The sequence below is a fragment of the Platichthys flesus genome, chromosome 8 (genome assembly GCF_949316205.1).
Source record: "Platichthys flesus chromosome 8, fPlaFle2.1, whole genome shotgun sequence".
Classification (NCBI taxonomy): domain Eukaryota; kingdom Metazoa; phylum Chordata; class Actinopteri; order Pleuronectiformes; family Pleuronectidae; genus Platichthys; species Platichthys flesus.
This window is the reverse complement of record NC_084952.1, coordinates 21,214,112-21,225,641: the sequence shown is the minus strand read 5'-3', so window position 1 is coordinate 21,225,641 and position 11,530 is coordinate 21,214,112. Positions and strand designations below refer to the sequence as shown.

The 11,530-nt window shown below is 42.2% G+C and overlaps 10 non-coding genes across 10 annotated transcripts; all 10 read right to left on the bottom strand.

The window, feature by feature from the left end:
* Positions 1 to 234: 234 nt before the first annotated feature.
* On the bottom strand, positions 235 to 316 carry trnal-aag (transfer RNA leucine (anticodon AAG)). Its single transcript has one exon. It is a non-coding gene; the product is annotated as a tRNA-Leu (tRNA).
* A 1,916-nt stretch (positions 317 to 2,232) lies between these two features.
* On the bottom strand, positions 2,233 to 2,314 carry trnal-uag (transfer RNA leucine (anticodon UAG)). The gene has a single exon. It is a non-coding gene; the product is annotated as a tRNA-Leu (tRNA).
* A 708-nt stretch (positions 2,315 to 3,022) lies between these two features.
* On the bottom strand, positions 3,023 to 3,104 carry trnal-aag (transfer RNA leucine (anticodon AAG)). The gene has a single exon. It is a non-coding gene; the product is annotated as a tRNA-Leu (tRNA).
* Positions 3,105 to 3,939: 835 nt separating this feature from the next.
* trnam-cau (transfer RNA methionine (anticodon CAU)) lies at positions 3,940 to 4,011 on the bottom strand. The gene has a single exon. It is a non-coding gene; the product is annotated as a tRNA-Met (tRNA).
* Positions 4,012 to 4,320: 309 nt separating this feature from the next.
* trnal-aag (transfer RNA leucine (anticodon AAG)) lies at positions 4,321 to 4,402 on the bottom strand. Its single transcript has one exon. It is a non-coding gene; the product is annotated as a tRNA-Leu (tRNA).
* Positions 4,403 to 6,360: 1,958 nt separating this feature from the next.
* trnal-aag (transfer RNA leucine (anticodon AAG)) lies at positions 6,361 to 6,442 on the bottom strand. Its single transcript has one exon. It is a non-coding gene; the product is annotated as a tRNA-Leu (tRNA).
* A 1,216-nt stretch (positions 6,443 to 7,658) lies between these two features.
* On the bottom strand, positions 7,659 to 7,740 carry trnal-aag (transfer RNA leucine (anticodon AAG)). The gene has a single exon. It is a non-coding gene; the product is annotated as a tRNA-Leu (tRNA).
* A 1,958-nt stretch (positions 7,741 to 9,698) lies between these two features.
* trnal-aag (transfer RNA leucine (anticodon AAG)) lies at positions 9,699 to 9,780 on the bottom strand. The gene has a single exon. It is a non-coding gene; the product is annotated as a tRNA-Leu (tRNA).
* Positions 9,781 to 10,091: 311 nt separating this feature from the next.
* On the bottom strand, positions 10,092 to 10,163 carry trnam-cau (transfer RNA methionine (anticodon CAU)). The gene has a single exon. It is a non-coding gene; the product is annotated as a tRNA-Met (tRNA).
* Positions 10,164 to 10,995: 832 nt separating this feature from the next.
* On the bottom strand, positions 10,996 to 11,077 carry trnal-aag (transfer RNA leucine (anticodon AAG)). The gene has a single exon. It is a non-coding gene; the product is annotated as a tRNA-Leu (tRNA).
* Positions 11,078 to 11,530: the final 453 nt, after the last annotated feature.

Here is an 11,530-nt window from a genome sequence, read left to right as displayed (position 1 = left end):
CCTTGAAGGAAGTTATTGGTAAATGTGAAGTCATGTGCTCCAGTCTGAAGGTGCACATCTTAACTCTTATCTCGTTTAAAACCAGACGGGAGAAAAGGAAAATGTCCTCCTGTACACCTCATTGGATATCCCATGTGCTTCAAAGCTCGGGTGGCTGTTGCAGTTTTGAACAACAAGAGAGCTTCTTATAGTAGATAATGTGCAAGTAGCCAATATATTCAACTGATAGTCTACTGGCAGTGGTGGGATTTGAACCCACGCCTCCTGAGAGACTGGAGCCTTAATCCAGCGCCTTTGACCACTCGGCCACACTACCGTTGGAAACTAGATTTAACCAAACAGACAGGAGGGGTTTAGATGTAAATGACACTTTGATGACAATTGGAATATCAAATCGAAGACACACATGAAAGAACATTCGAAATTTCAAACACATACCCTGTGGGAGTATAGAGCTTTACTCGAGATCAAAAGACCATAAAAATAACAGCCAAGTTAGTGGCTTCAACTGTTGGTTCTAATCTGTCACGTTTTAAACTTCAAAGCCAAAGCAAGTCACTTTCAGCAGGAGATGAGTTAATGTTTAGAAGGCGAGGACAAGGGTAACATAACAGATAAAGGAATCTTTTAGCAGAGGATGGTTTCGATCCATCGACCTCTGGGTTATGGGCCCAGCACGCTTCCGCTGCGCCACTCTGCTCTTGTTTAATGATATAATTTCATACGAACATAGTCTTTGGTTTTATAAGGTTTCATCAGCAGCTTAATCGACAGGACTTGAAGGAAGTTATTGGTAAATGTGAAGTCATGTGCTCCAGTCTGAAGGTGCACATCTTAACTCTTACCTCGTTTGAAAACCAGACGGGAGAAAAAGAAAATGTCCTCATGTACACCTCATTGGATACCCCATATGCTACTGGCTTTTGCAGTACAGAAGAAAGTACTACAAGTAGCCAACACATGCAAATACCAGTCAATTGGCAGTGGTGGGATTTTAACCCACGCCTCCTGAGAGACTAGAGCCTAAATCCAGCGCCTTAGACCACTCGGCCACACTACCATTAAACATGACTTAACCCAAAAAATCTTGAGTCGTTTCGATGAAAAGTCCACTTTGACGACAATTGGACAATCAAATCGAAGACACACATGGAAGAACATTCGAAACTTCAAACACATACCCTATGGGAGTATAGAGCTTTACTCAAGATCATTAGACCACAAAACTATCAGCCAAGTTCGGGCTTCAACTGTTGGGTCTATTCTGTCACGTTTTCAACTTCAAAAGCCAAAGCAAGTCACTTTCAGCAGGAGATGAGTTAACGTTTAGAAGGCGAGGACAAGGGTAACATAACAGATAAAGGAATCTTTTAGCAGAGGATGGTTTCGATCCATCGACCTCTGGGTTATGGGCCCAGCACGCTTCCGCTGCGCCACTCTGCTCTTGTTTAATGATATAATTTCATACGAACATAGTCTTTGGTTTTATAAGGTTTTATCAGCAGCTTAATCGACAGGACTTGAAGGAAGTTATTGGTAAATGTGAAGTCATGTGCTCCAGTCTGAAGGTGCACATCTTAACTCTTACCTCGTTTGAAAACCAGACGGGAGAAAAAGAAAATGTCCTCATGTACACCTCATTGGATACCCCATATGCTACTGGCTTTTGCAGTACAGAAGAAAGTACTACAAGTAGCCAACACATGCAAATACCAGTCAATTAGACCACAAAACTATCAGCCAAGTTAAGGGCTTCAACTGTTGGGTCTATTCTGTCACGTTTTCAACTTCAAAAGCCAAAGCAAGTCACTTTCAGCAGGAGATGAGTTAACGTTTAGAAGGCGAGGACAAGGGTAACATAACAAATAACAATGGAGTGGATAAAGTATTCCTTTAGCAGAGGATGGTTTCGATCCATCGACCTCTGGGTTATGGGCCCAGCACGCTTCCGCTGCGCCACTCTGCTCTTGTTTAATCATATAATTTCATACGAACATGGTCTTTGGTTTTATAAGGTTTTATCAGCAGCTTAATCGACAGGACTTGAAGGAAGTTATTGGTAAATGTGAAGTCATGTGCTCCAGTCTGAAGGTGCACATCTTAACTCTTACCTCGTTTGAAAACCAGACGGGAGAAAAAGAAAATGTCCTCATGTACACCCTATATGCTACTGGCTTTTGCAGTACAGAAGAAAGTACTACAAGTAGCCAACACATGCAAATACCAGTCAATTGGCAGTGGTGGGATTTGAACCCACGCCTCCTGAGAGACTAGAGCCTAAATCCAGCGCCTTAGACCACTCGGCCACACTACCATTAAACGTGACTTAACCCAAAAAATCTTGAGTCGTTTCGATGAAAAGTCCACTTTGACGACAATTGGACAATCAAATCGAAGACACACATGGAAGAACATTCGAAACTTCAAACACATACCCTATGGGAGTATAGAGCTTTACTCAAGATCATTAGACCACAAAACTATCAGCCAAGTTAAGGGCTTAAACTGTTGGGTCTATTCTGTCACGTTTTCAACTTCAAAAGCCAAAGCAAGTCACTTTCAGCAGGAGATGAGTTAACGTTTAGAAGGCGAGGACAAGGGTAACATAACAGATAACAATGGAGTGGATAAAGTATTCCTTTAGCAGAGGATGGTTTCGATCCATCGACCTCTGGGTTATGGGCCCAGCACGCTTCTGCTGCGCCACTCTGCTCTTGTTTAATGATATAATTTCATACGAACATAGTCTTTGGTTTTATAAGGTTTTATCAGCAGTTAAATTGACAGGACTTGAAGGAAGTTATTGGTAAATGTGAAGTCATGTGCTCCAGTCTGAAGGTGCACATCTTAACTCTTATCTCGTTTAAAACCAGACGGGAGAAAAAGAAAATGTCCTCCTGTACACCTCATTGGATATCCCATGTGCTTCAAAGCTCGGGTGGCTGTTGCAGTTTTGAACAACAAGAGAGCTTCTTATAGTAGATAATGTGCAAGTAGCCAATACATTCAACTGATAGTCTACTGGCAGTGGTGGGATTTGAACCCACGCCTCCTGAGAGACTGGAGCCTTAATCCAGCGCCTTTGACCACTCGGCCACACTACCGTTGGAAACTAGATTTAACCAAACAGACAGGAGGGGTTTAGATGTAAATGACACTTTGATGACAATTGGACAATCAAATCGAAGACACACATGAAAGAACATTCGAAATTTCAAACACATACCCTGTGGGAGTATAGAGCTTTACTCGAGATCAAAAGACCATAAAAATAACAGCCAAGTTAGGGGCTTCAACTGTTGGTTCTATTCTGTCACGTTTTCAACTTCAAAGCCAAAGCAAGTCACTTTCAGCAGGAGATGAGTTAATGTTTAGAAGGCGAGGACAAGGGTAACATAACAGATAAAGGAATCTTTTAGCAGAAGATGGTTTCGATCCATCGACCTCTGGGTTATGGGCCCAGCACGCTTCCGCTGCGCCACTCTGCTCTTGTTTAATGATATAATTTCATACGAACATAGTCTTTGGTTTTATAAGGTTTTATCAGCAGCTTAATCGACAGGACTTGAAGGAAGTTATTGGTAAATGTGAAGTCATGTGCTCCAGTCTGAAGGTGCACATCTTAACTCTTACCTCGTTTGAAAACCAGACGGGAGAAAAAGAAAATGTCCTCATGTACACCTCATTGGATACCCCATATGCTACTGGCTTTTGCAGTACAGAAGAAAGTACTACAAGTAGCCAACACATGCAAATACCAGTCAATTAGACCACAAAACTATCAGCCAAGTTAAGGGCTTCAACTGTTGGGTCTATTCTGTCACGTTTTCAACTTCAAAAGCCAAAGCAAGTCACTTTCAGCAGGAGATGAGTTAACGTTTAGAAGGCGAGGACAAGGGTAACATAACAAATAACAATGGAGGGGATAAAGTATTCCTTTGGCAGAGGATGGTTTCGATCCATCGACCTCTGGGTTATGAGCCCAGCACGCTTCCGCTGCGCCACTCTGCTCTGGTTTAATGATATAATTTCATACGAACATGGTCTTTGGTTTTATAAGGTTTTATCATCAGCTTAATCGACAGGCCTTGAAGGAAGTTATTGGTAAATGTGAAGTCATGTGCTCCAGTCTGAAGGTGCACATCTTAACTCTTATCTCGTTTAAAACCAGACGGGAGAAAAGGAAAATGTCCTCCTGTACACCTCATTGGATATCCCATGTGCTTCAAAGCTCGGGTGGCTGTTGCAGTTTTGAACAACAAGAGAGCTTCTTATAGTAGATAATGTGCAAGTAGCCAATACATTCAACTGATAGTCTACTGGCAGTGGTGGGTTTTGAACCCACGCCTCCTGAGAGACTGGAGCCTTAATCCAGCGCCTTTGACCACTCGGCCACACTACCGTTGGAAACTAGATTTAACCAAACAGACAGGAGGGGTTTAGATGTAAATGACACTTGGTGACAATTGGAATATCAAATCGAAGACACACATGAAAGAACATTCGAAATTTCAAACACATACCCTGTGGGAGTATAGAGCTTTACTCGAGATCAAAAGACCATAAAAATAACAGCCAAGTTAGGGGCTTCAACTGTTGGTTCTAATCTGTCACGTTTTAAACTTCAAAGCCAAAGCAAGTCACTTTCAGCAGGAGATGAGTTAATGTTTAGAAGGCGAGGACAAGGGTAACATAACAGATAAAGGAATCTTTTAGCAGAGGATGGTTTCGATCCATCGACCTCTGGGTTATGGGCCCAGCACGCTTCCGCTGCGCCACTCTGCTCTTGTTTAATGATATAATTTCATACGAACATAGTCTTTGGTTTTATAAGGTTTCATCAGCAGCTTAATCGACAGGACTTGAAGGAAGTTATTGGTAAATGTGAAGTCATGTGCTCCAGTCTGAAGGTGCACATCTTAACTCTTACCTCGTTTGAAAACCAGACGGGAGAAAAAGAAAATGTCCTCATGTACACCTCATTGGATACCCCATATGCTACTGGCTTTTGCAGTACAGAAGAAAGTACTACAAGTAGCCAACACATGCAAATACCAGTCAATTGGCAGTGGTGGGATTTTAACCCACGCCTCCTGAGAGACTAGAGCCTAAATCCAGCGCCTTAGACCACTCGGCCACACTACCATTAAACATGACTTAACCCAAAAAATCTTGAGTCGTTTCGATGAAAAGTCCACTTTGACGACAATTGGACAATCAAATCGAAGACACACATGGAAGAACATTCGAAACTTCAAACACATACCCTATGGGAGTATAGAGCTTTACTCAAGATCATTAGACCACAAAACTATCAGCCAAGTTCGGGCTTCAACTGTTGGGTCTATTCTGTCACGTTTTCAACTTCAAAAGCCAAAGCAAGTCACTTTCAGCAGGAGATGAGTTAACGTTTAGAAGGCGAGGACAAGGGTAACATAACAGATAAAGGAATCTTTTAGCAGAGGATGGTTTCGATCCATCGACCTCTGGGTTATGGGCCCAGCACGCTTCCGCTGCGCCACTCTGCTCTTGTTTAATGATATAATTTCATACGAACATAGTCTTTGGTTTTATAAGGTTTTATCAGCAGCTTAATCGACAGGACTTGAAGGAAGTTATTGGTAAATGTGAAGTCATGTGCTCCAGTCTGAAGGTGCACATCTTAACTCTTACCTCGTTTGAAAACCAGACGGGAGAAAAAGAAAATGTCCTCATGTACACCTCATTGGATACCCCATATGCTACTGGCTTTTGCAGTACAGAAGAAAGTACTACAAGTAGCCAACACATGCAAATACCAGTCAATTAGACCACAAAACTATTAGCCAAGTTAAGGGCTTCAACTGTTGGGTCTATTCTGTCACGTTTTCAACTTCAAAAGCCAAAGCAAGTCACTTTCAGCAGGAGATGAGTTAACGTTTAGAAGGCGAGGACAAGGGTAACATAACAAATAACAATGGAGTGGATTAAGTATTCCTTTAGCAGAGGATGGTTTCGATCCATCGACCTCTGGGTTATGGGCCCAGCACGCTTCCGCTGCGCCACTCTGCTCTTGTTTAATGATATAATTTCATACGAACATGGTCTTTGGTTTTATAAGGTTTTATCAGCAGCTTAATCGACAGGACTTGAAGGAAGTTATTGGTAAATGTGAAGTCATGTGCTCCAGTCTGAAGGTGCACATCTTAACTCTTATCTCGTTTAAAACCAGACGGGAGAAAAGGAAAATGTCCTCCTGTACACGTCATTGGATATCCCATGTGCTTCAAAGCTCGGGTGGCTGTTGCAGTTTTGAACAACAAGAGAGCTTCTTATAGTGGATTAGCTGCAAGTAGCCAATAAATGCAACTGATAGTCTACTGGCAGTGGTGGGATTTGAACCCACGCCTCCTGAGAGACTGGAGCCTTAATCCAGCGCCTTTGACCACTCGGCCACACTACCGTTGGAAACTAGATTTAACCAAACAGACAGGAGGGGTTTAGATGTAAATGACACTTTGATGACAATTGGAATATCAAATCGAAGACACACATGAAAGAACATTCGAAATTTCAAACACATACCCTGTGGGAGTATAGAGCTTTACTCGAGATCAAAAGACCATAAAAATAACAGCTAAGTTAGGGGCTTCAACTGTTGGTTCTAATCTGTCACGTTTTAAACTTCAAAGCCAAAGCAAGTCACTTTCAGCAGGAGATGAGTTAATGTTTAGAAGGCGAGGACAAGGGTAACATAACAGATAAAGGAATCTTTTAGCAGAGGATGGTTTCGATCCATCGACCTCTGGGTTATGGGCCCAGCACGCTTCCGCTGCGCCACTCTGCTCTTGTTTAATGATATAATTTCATACGAACATAGTCTTTGGTTTTATAAGGTTTTATCAGCAGCTTAATCGACAGGACTTGAAGGAAGTTATTGGTAAATGTGAAGTCATGTGCTCCAGTCTGAAGGTGCACATCTTAACTCTTACCTCGTTTGAAAACCAGACGGGAGAAAAAGAAAATGTCCTCATGTACACCTCATTGGATACCCCATATGCTACTGGCTTTTGCAGTACAGAAGAAAGTACTACAAGTAGCCAACACATGCAAATACCAGTCAATTAGACCACAAAACTATCAGCCAAGTTAAGGGCTTCAACTGTTGGGTCTATTCTGTCACGTTTTCAACTTCAAAAGCCAAAGCAAGTCACTTTCAGCAGGAGATGAGTTAACGTTTAGAAGGCGAGGACAAGGGTAACATAACAAATAACAATGGAGGGGATAAAGTATTCCTTTGGCAGAGGATGGTTTTTATCCATCGACCTCTGGGTTATGAGCCCAGCACGCTTCCGCTGCGCCACTCTGCTCTGGTTTAATGATATAATTTCATACGAACATGGTCTTTGGTTTTATAAGGTTTTATCATCAGCTTAATCGACAGGCCTTGAAGGAAGTTATTGGTAAATGTGAAGTCATGTGCTCCAGTCTGAAGGTGCACATCTTAACTCTTATCTCGTTTAAAACCAGACGGGAGAAAAGGAAAATGTCCTCCTGTACACCTCATTGGATATCCCATGTGCTTCAAAGCTCGGGTGGCTGTTGCAGTTTTGAACAACAAGAGAGCTTCTTATAGTAGATAATGTGCAAGTAGCCAATACATTCAACTGATAGTCTACTGGCAGTGGTGGGTTTTGAACCCACGCCTCCTGAGAGACTGGAGCCTTAATCCAGCGCCTTTGACCACTCGGCCACACTACCGTTGGAAACTAGATTTAACCAAACAGAGAGGAGGGGTTTAGATGTAAATGACACTTGGTGACAATTGGAATATCAAATCGAAGACACACATGAAAGAACATTCGAAATTTCAAACACATACCCTGTGGGAGTATAGAGCTTTACTCGAGATCAAAAGACCATAAAAATAACAGCCAAGTTAGGGGCTTCAAGTGTTGGTTCTAATCTGTCACGTTTTAAACTTCAAAGCCAAAGCAAGTCACTTTCAGCAGGAGATGAGTTAATGTTTAGAAGGCGAGGACAAGGGTAACATAACAGATAAAGGAATCTTTTAGCAGAGGATGGTTTCGATCCATCGACCTCTGGGTTATGGGCCCAGCACGCTTCCGCTGCGCCACTCTGCTCTTGTTTAATGATATAATTTCATACGAACATAGTCTTTGGTTTTATAAGGTTTCATCAGCAGCTTAATCGACAGGACTTGAAGGAAGTTATTGGTAAATGTGAAGTCATGTGCTCCAGTCTGAAGGTGCACATCTTAACTCTTACCTCGTTTGAAAACCAGACGGGAGAAAAAGAAAATGTCCTCATGTACACCTCATTGGATACCCCATATGCTACTGGCTTTTGCAGTACAGAAGAAAGTACTACAAGTAGCCAACACATGCAAATACCAGTCAATTGGCAGTGGTGGGATTTTAACCCACGCCTCCTGAGAGACTAGAGCCTAAATCCAGCGCCTTAGACCACTCGGCCACACTACCATTAAACATGACTTAACCCAAAAAATCTTGAGTCGTTTCGATGAAAAGTCCACTTTGACGACAATTGGACAATCAAATCGAAGACACACATGGAAGAACATTCGAAACTTCAAACACATACCCTATGGGAGTATAGAGCTTTACTCAAGATCATTAGACCACAAAACTATCAGCAAAGTTCGGGCTTCAACTGTTGGGTCTATTCTGTCACGTTTTCTACTTCAAAAGCCAAAGCAAGTCACTTTCAGCAGGAGATGAGTTAACGTTTAGAAGGCGAGGACAAGGGTAACATAACAGATAAAGGAATCTTTTAGCAGAGGATGGTTTCGATCCATCGACCTCTGGGTTATGGGCCCAGCACGCTTCCGCTGCGCCACTCTGCTCTTGTTTAATGATATAATTTCATACGAACATAGTCTTTGGTTTTATAAGGTTTTATCAGCAGCTTAATCGACAGGACTTGAAGGAAGTTATTGGTAAATGTGAAGTCATGTGCTCCAGTCTGAAGGTGCACATCTTAACTCTTACCTCGTTTGAAAACCAGACGGGAGAAAAAGAAAATGTCCTCATGTACACCTCATTGGATACCCCATATGCTACTGGTTTTTGCAGTACAGAAGAAAGTACTACAAGTAGCCAACACATGCAAATACCAGTCAATTAGACCACAAAACTATCAGCCAAGTTAAGGGCTTCAACTGTTGGGTCTATTCTGTCACGTTTTCAACTTCAAAAGCCAAAGCAAGTCACTTTCAGCAGGAGATGAGTTAACGTTTAGAAGGCGAGGACAAGGGTAACATAACAAATAACAATGGAGGGGATAAAGTATTCCTTTGGCAGAGGATGGTTTTTATCCATCGACCTCTGGGTTATGAGCCCAGCACGCTTCCGCTGCGCCACTCTGCTCTGGTTTAATGATATAATTTCATACGAACATGGTCTTTGGTTTTATAAGGTTTTATCATCAGCTTAATCGACAGGCCTTGAAGGAAGTTATTGGTAAATGTGAAGTCATGTGCTCCAGTCTGAAGGTGCACATCTTAACTCTTATCTCGTTTAAAACCAGACGGGAGAAAAGGAAAATGTCCTCCTGTACACCTCATTGGATATCCCATGTGCTTCAAAGCTCGGGTGGCTGTTGCAGTTTTGAACAACAAGAGAGCTTCTTATAGTAGATAATGTGCAAGTAGCCAATACATTCAACTGATAGTCTACTGGCAGTGGTGGGTTTTGAACCCACGCCTCCTGAGAGACTGGAGCCTTAATCCAGCGCCTTTGACCACTCGGCCACACTACCGTTGGAAACTAGATTTAACCAAACAGACAGGAGGGGTTTAGATGTAAATGACACTTGGTGACAATTGGAATATCAAATCGAAGACACACATGAAAGAACATTCGAAATTTCAAACACATACCCTGTGGGAGTATAGAGCTTTACTCGAGATCAAAAGACCATAAAAATAACAGCCAAGTTAGGGGCTTCAACTGTTGGTTCTAATCTGTCACGTTTTAAACTTCAAAGCCAAAGCAAGTCACTTTCAGCAGGAGATGAGTTAATGTTTAGAAGGCGAGGACAAGGGTAACATAACAGATAAAGGAATCTTTTAGCAGAGGATGGTTTCGATCCATCGACCTCTGGGTTATGGGCCCAGCACGCTACCGCTGCGCCACTCTGCTCTTGTTTAATGATATAATTTCATACGAACATAGTCTTTGGTTTTATAAGGTTTCATCAGCAGCTTAATCGACAGGACTTGAAGGAAGTTATTGGTAAATGTGAAGTCATGTGCTCCAGTCTGAAGGTGCACATCTTAACTCTTACCTCGTTTGAAAACCAGACGGGAGAAAAAGAAAATGTCCTCATGTACACCTCATTGGATATCCCATATGCTACTGGCTTTTGCAGTACAGAAGAAAGTACTACAAGTAGCCAACACATGCAAATACCAGTCAATTAGACCACAAAACTATCAGCCAAGTTAAGGGCTTCAACTGTTGGGTCTATTCTGTCACGTTTTCAACTTCAAAAGCCAAAGCAAGTCACTTTCAGCAGGAGATGAGTTAACGTTTAGAAGGCGAGGACAAGGGTAACATAACAAATAACAATGGAGTGGATAAAGTATTCCTTTAGCAGAGGATGGTTTCGATCCATCGACCTCTGGGTTATGGGCCCAGCACGCTTCCGCTGCGCCACTCTGCTCTTGTTTAATGATATAATTTCATACGAACATGGTCTTTGGTTTTATAAGGTTTTATCAGCAGCTTAATCGACAGGACTTGAAGGAAGTTATTGGTAAATGTGAAGTCATGTGCTCCAGTCTGAAGGTGCACATCTTAACTCTTATCTCGTTTAAAACCAGACGGGAGAAAAGGAAAATGTCCTCCTGTACACCTCATTGGATATCCCATGTGCTTCAAAGCTCGGGTGGCTGTTGCAGTTTTGAACAACAAGAGAGCTTCTTATAGTAGATTAGCTGCAAGTAGCCAATAAATTCAACTGATAGTCTACTGGCAGTGGTGGGATTTGAACCCACGCCTCCTGAGAGACTGGAGCCTTAATCCAGCGCCTTTGACCACTCGGCCACACTACCGTTGGAAACTAGATTTAACCAAACAGACAGGAGGGGTTTAGATGTAAATGACACTTTGATGACAATTGGAATATCAAATCGAAGACACACATGAAAGAACATTCGAAATTTCAAACACATACCCTGTGGGAGTATAGAGCTTTACTCGAGATCAAAAGACCATAAAAATAACAGCCAAGTTAGGGGCTTCAACTGTTGGTTCTAATCTGTCACGTTTTAAACTTCAAAGCCAAAGCAAGTCACTTTCAGCAGGAGATGAGTTAATGTTTAGAAGGCGAGGACAAGGGTAACATAACAGATAAAGGAATCTTTTAGCAGAGGATGGTTTCGATCCATCGACCTCTGGGTTATGGGCCCAGCACGCTTCCGCTGCGCCACTCTGCTCTTGTTTAATGATATAATTTCATACGAACATAGTCTTTGGTTTTATAAGGTTTTATCAGCAGCTTAATC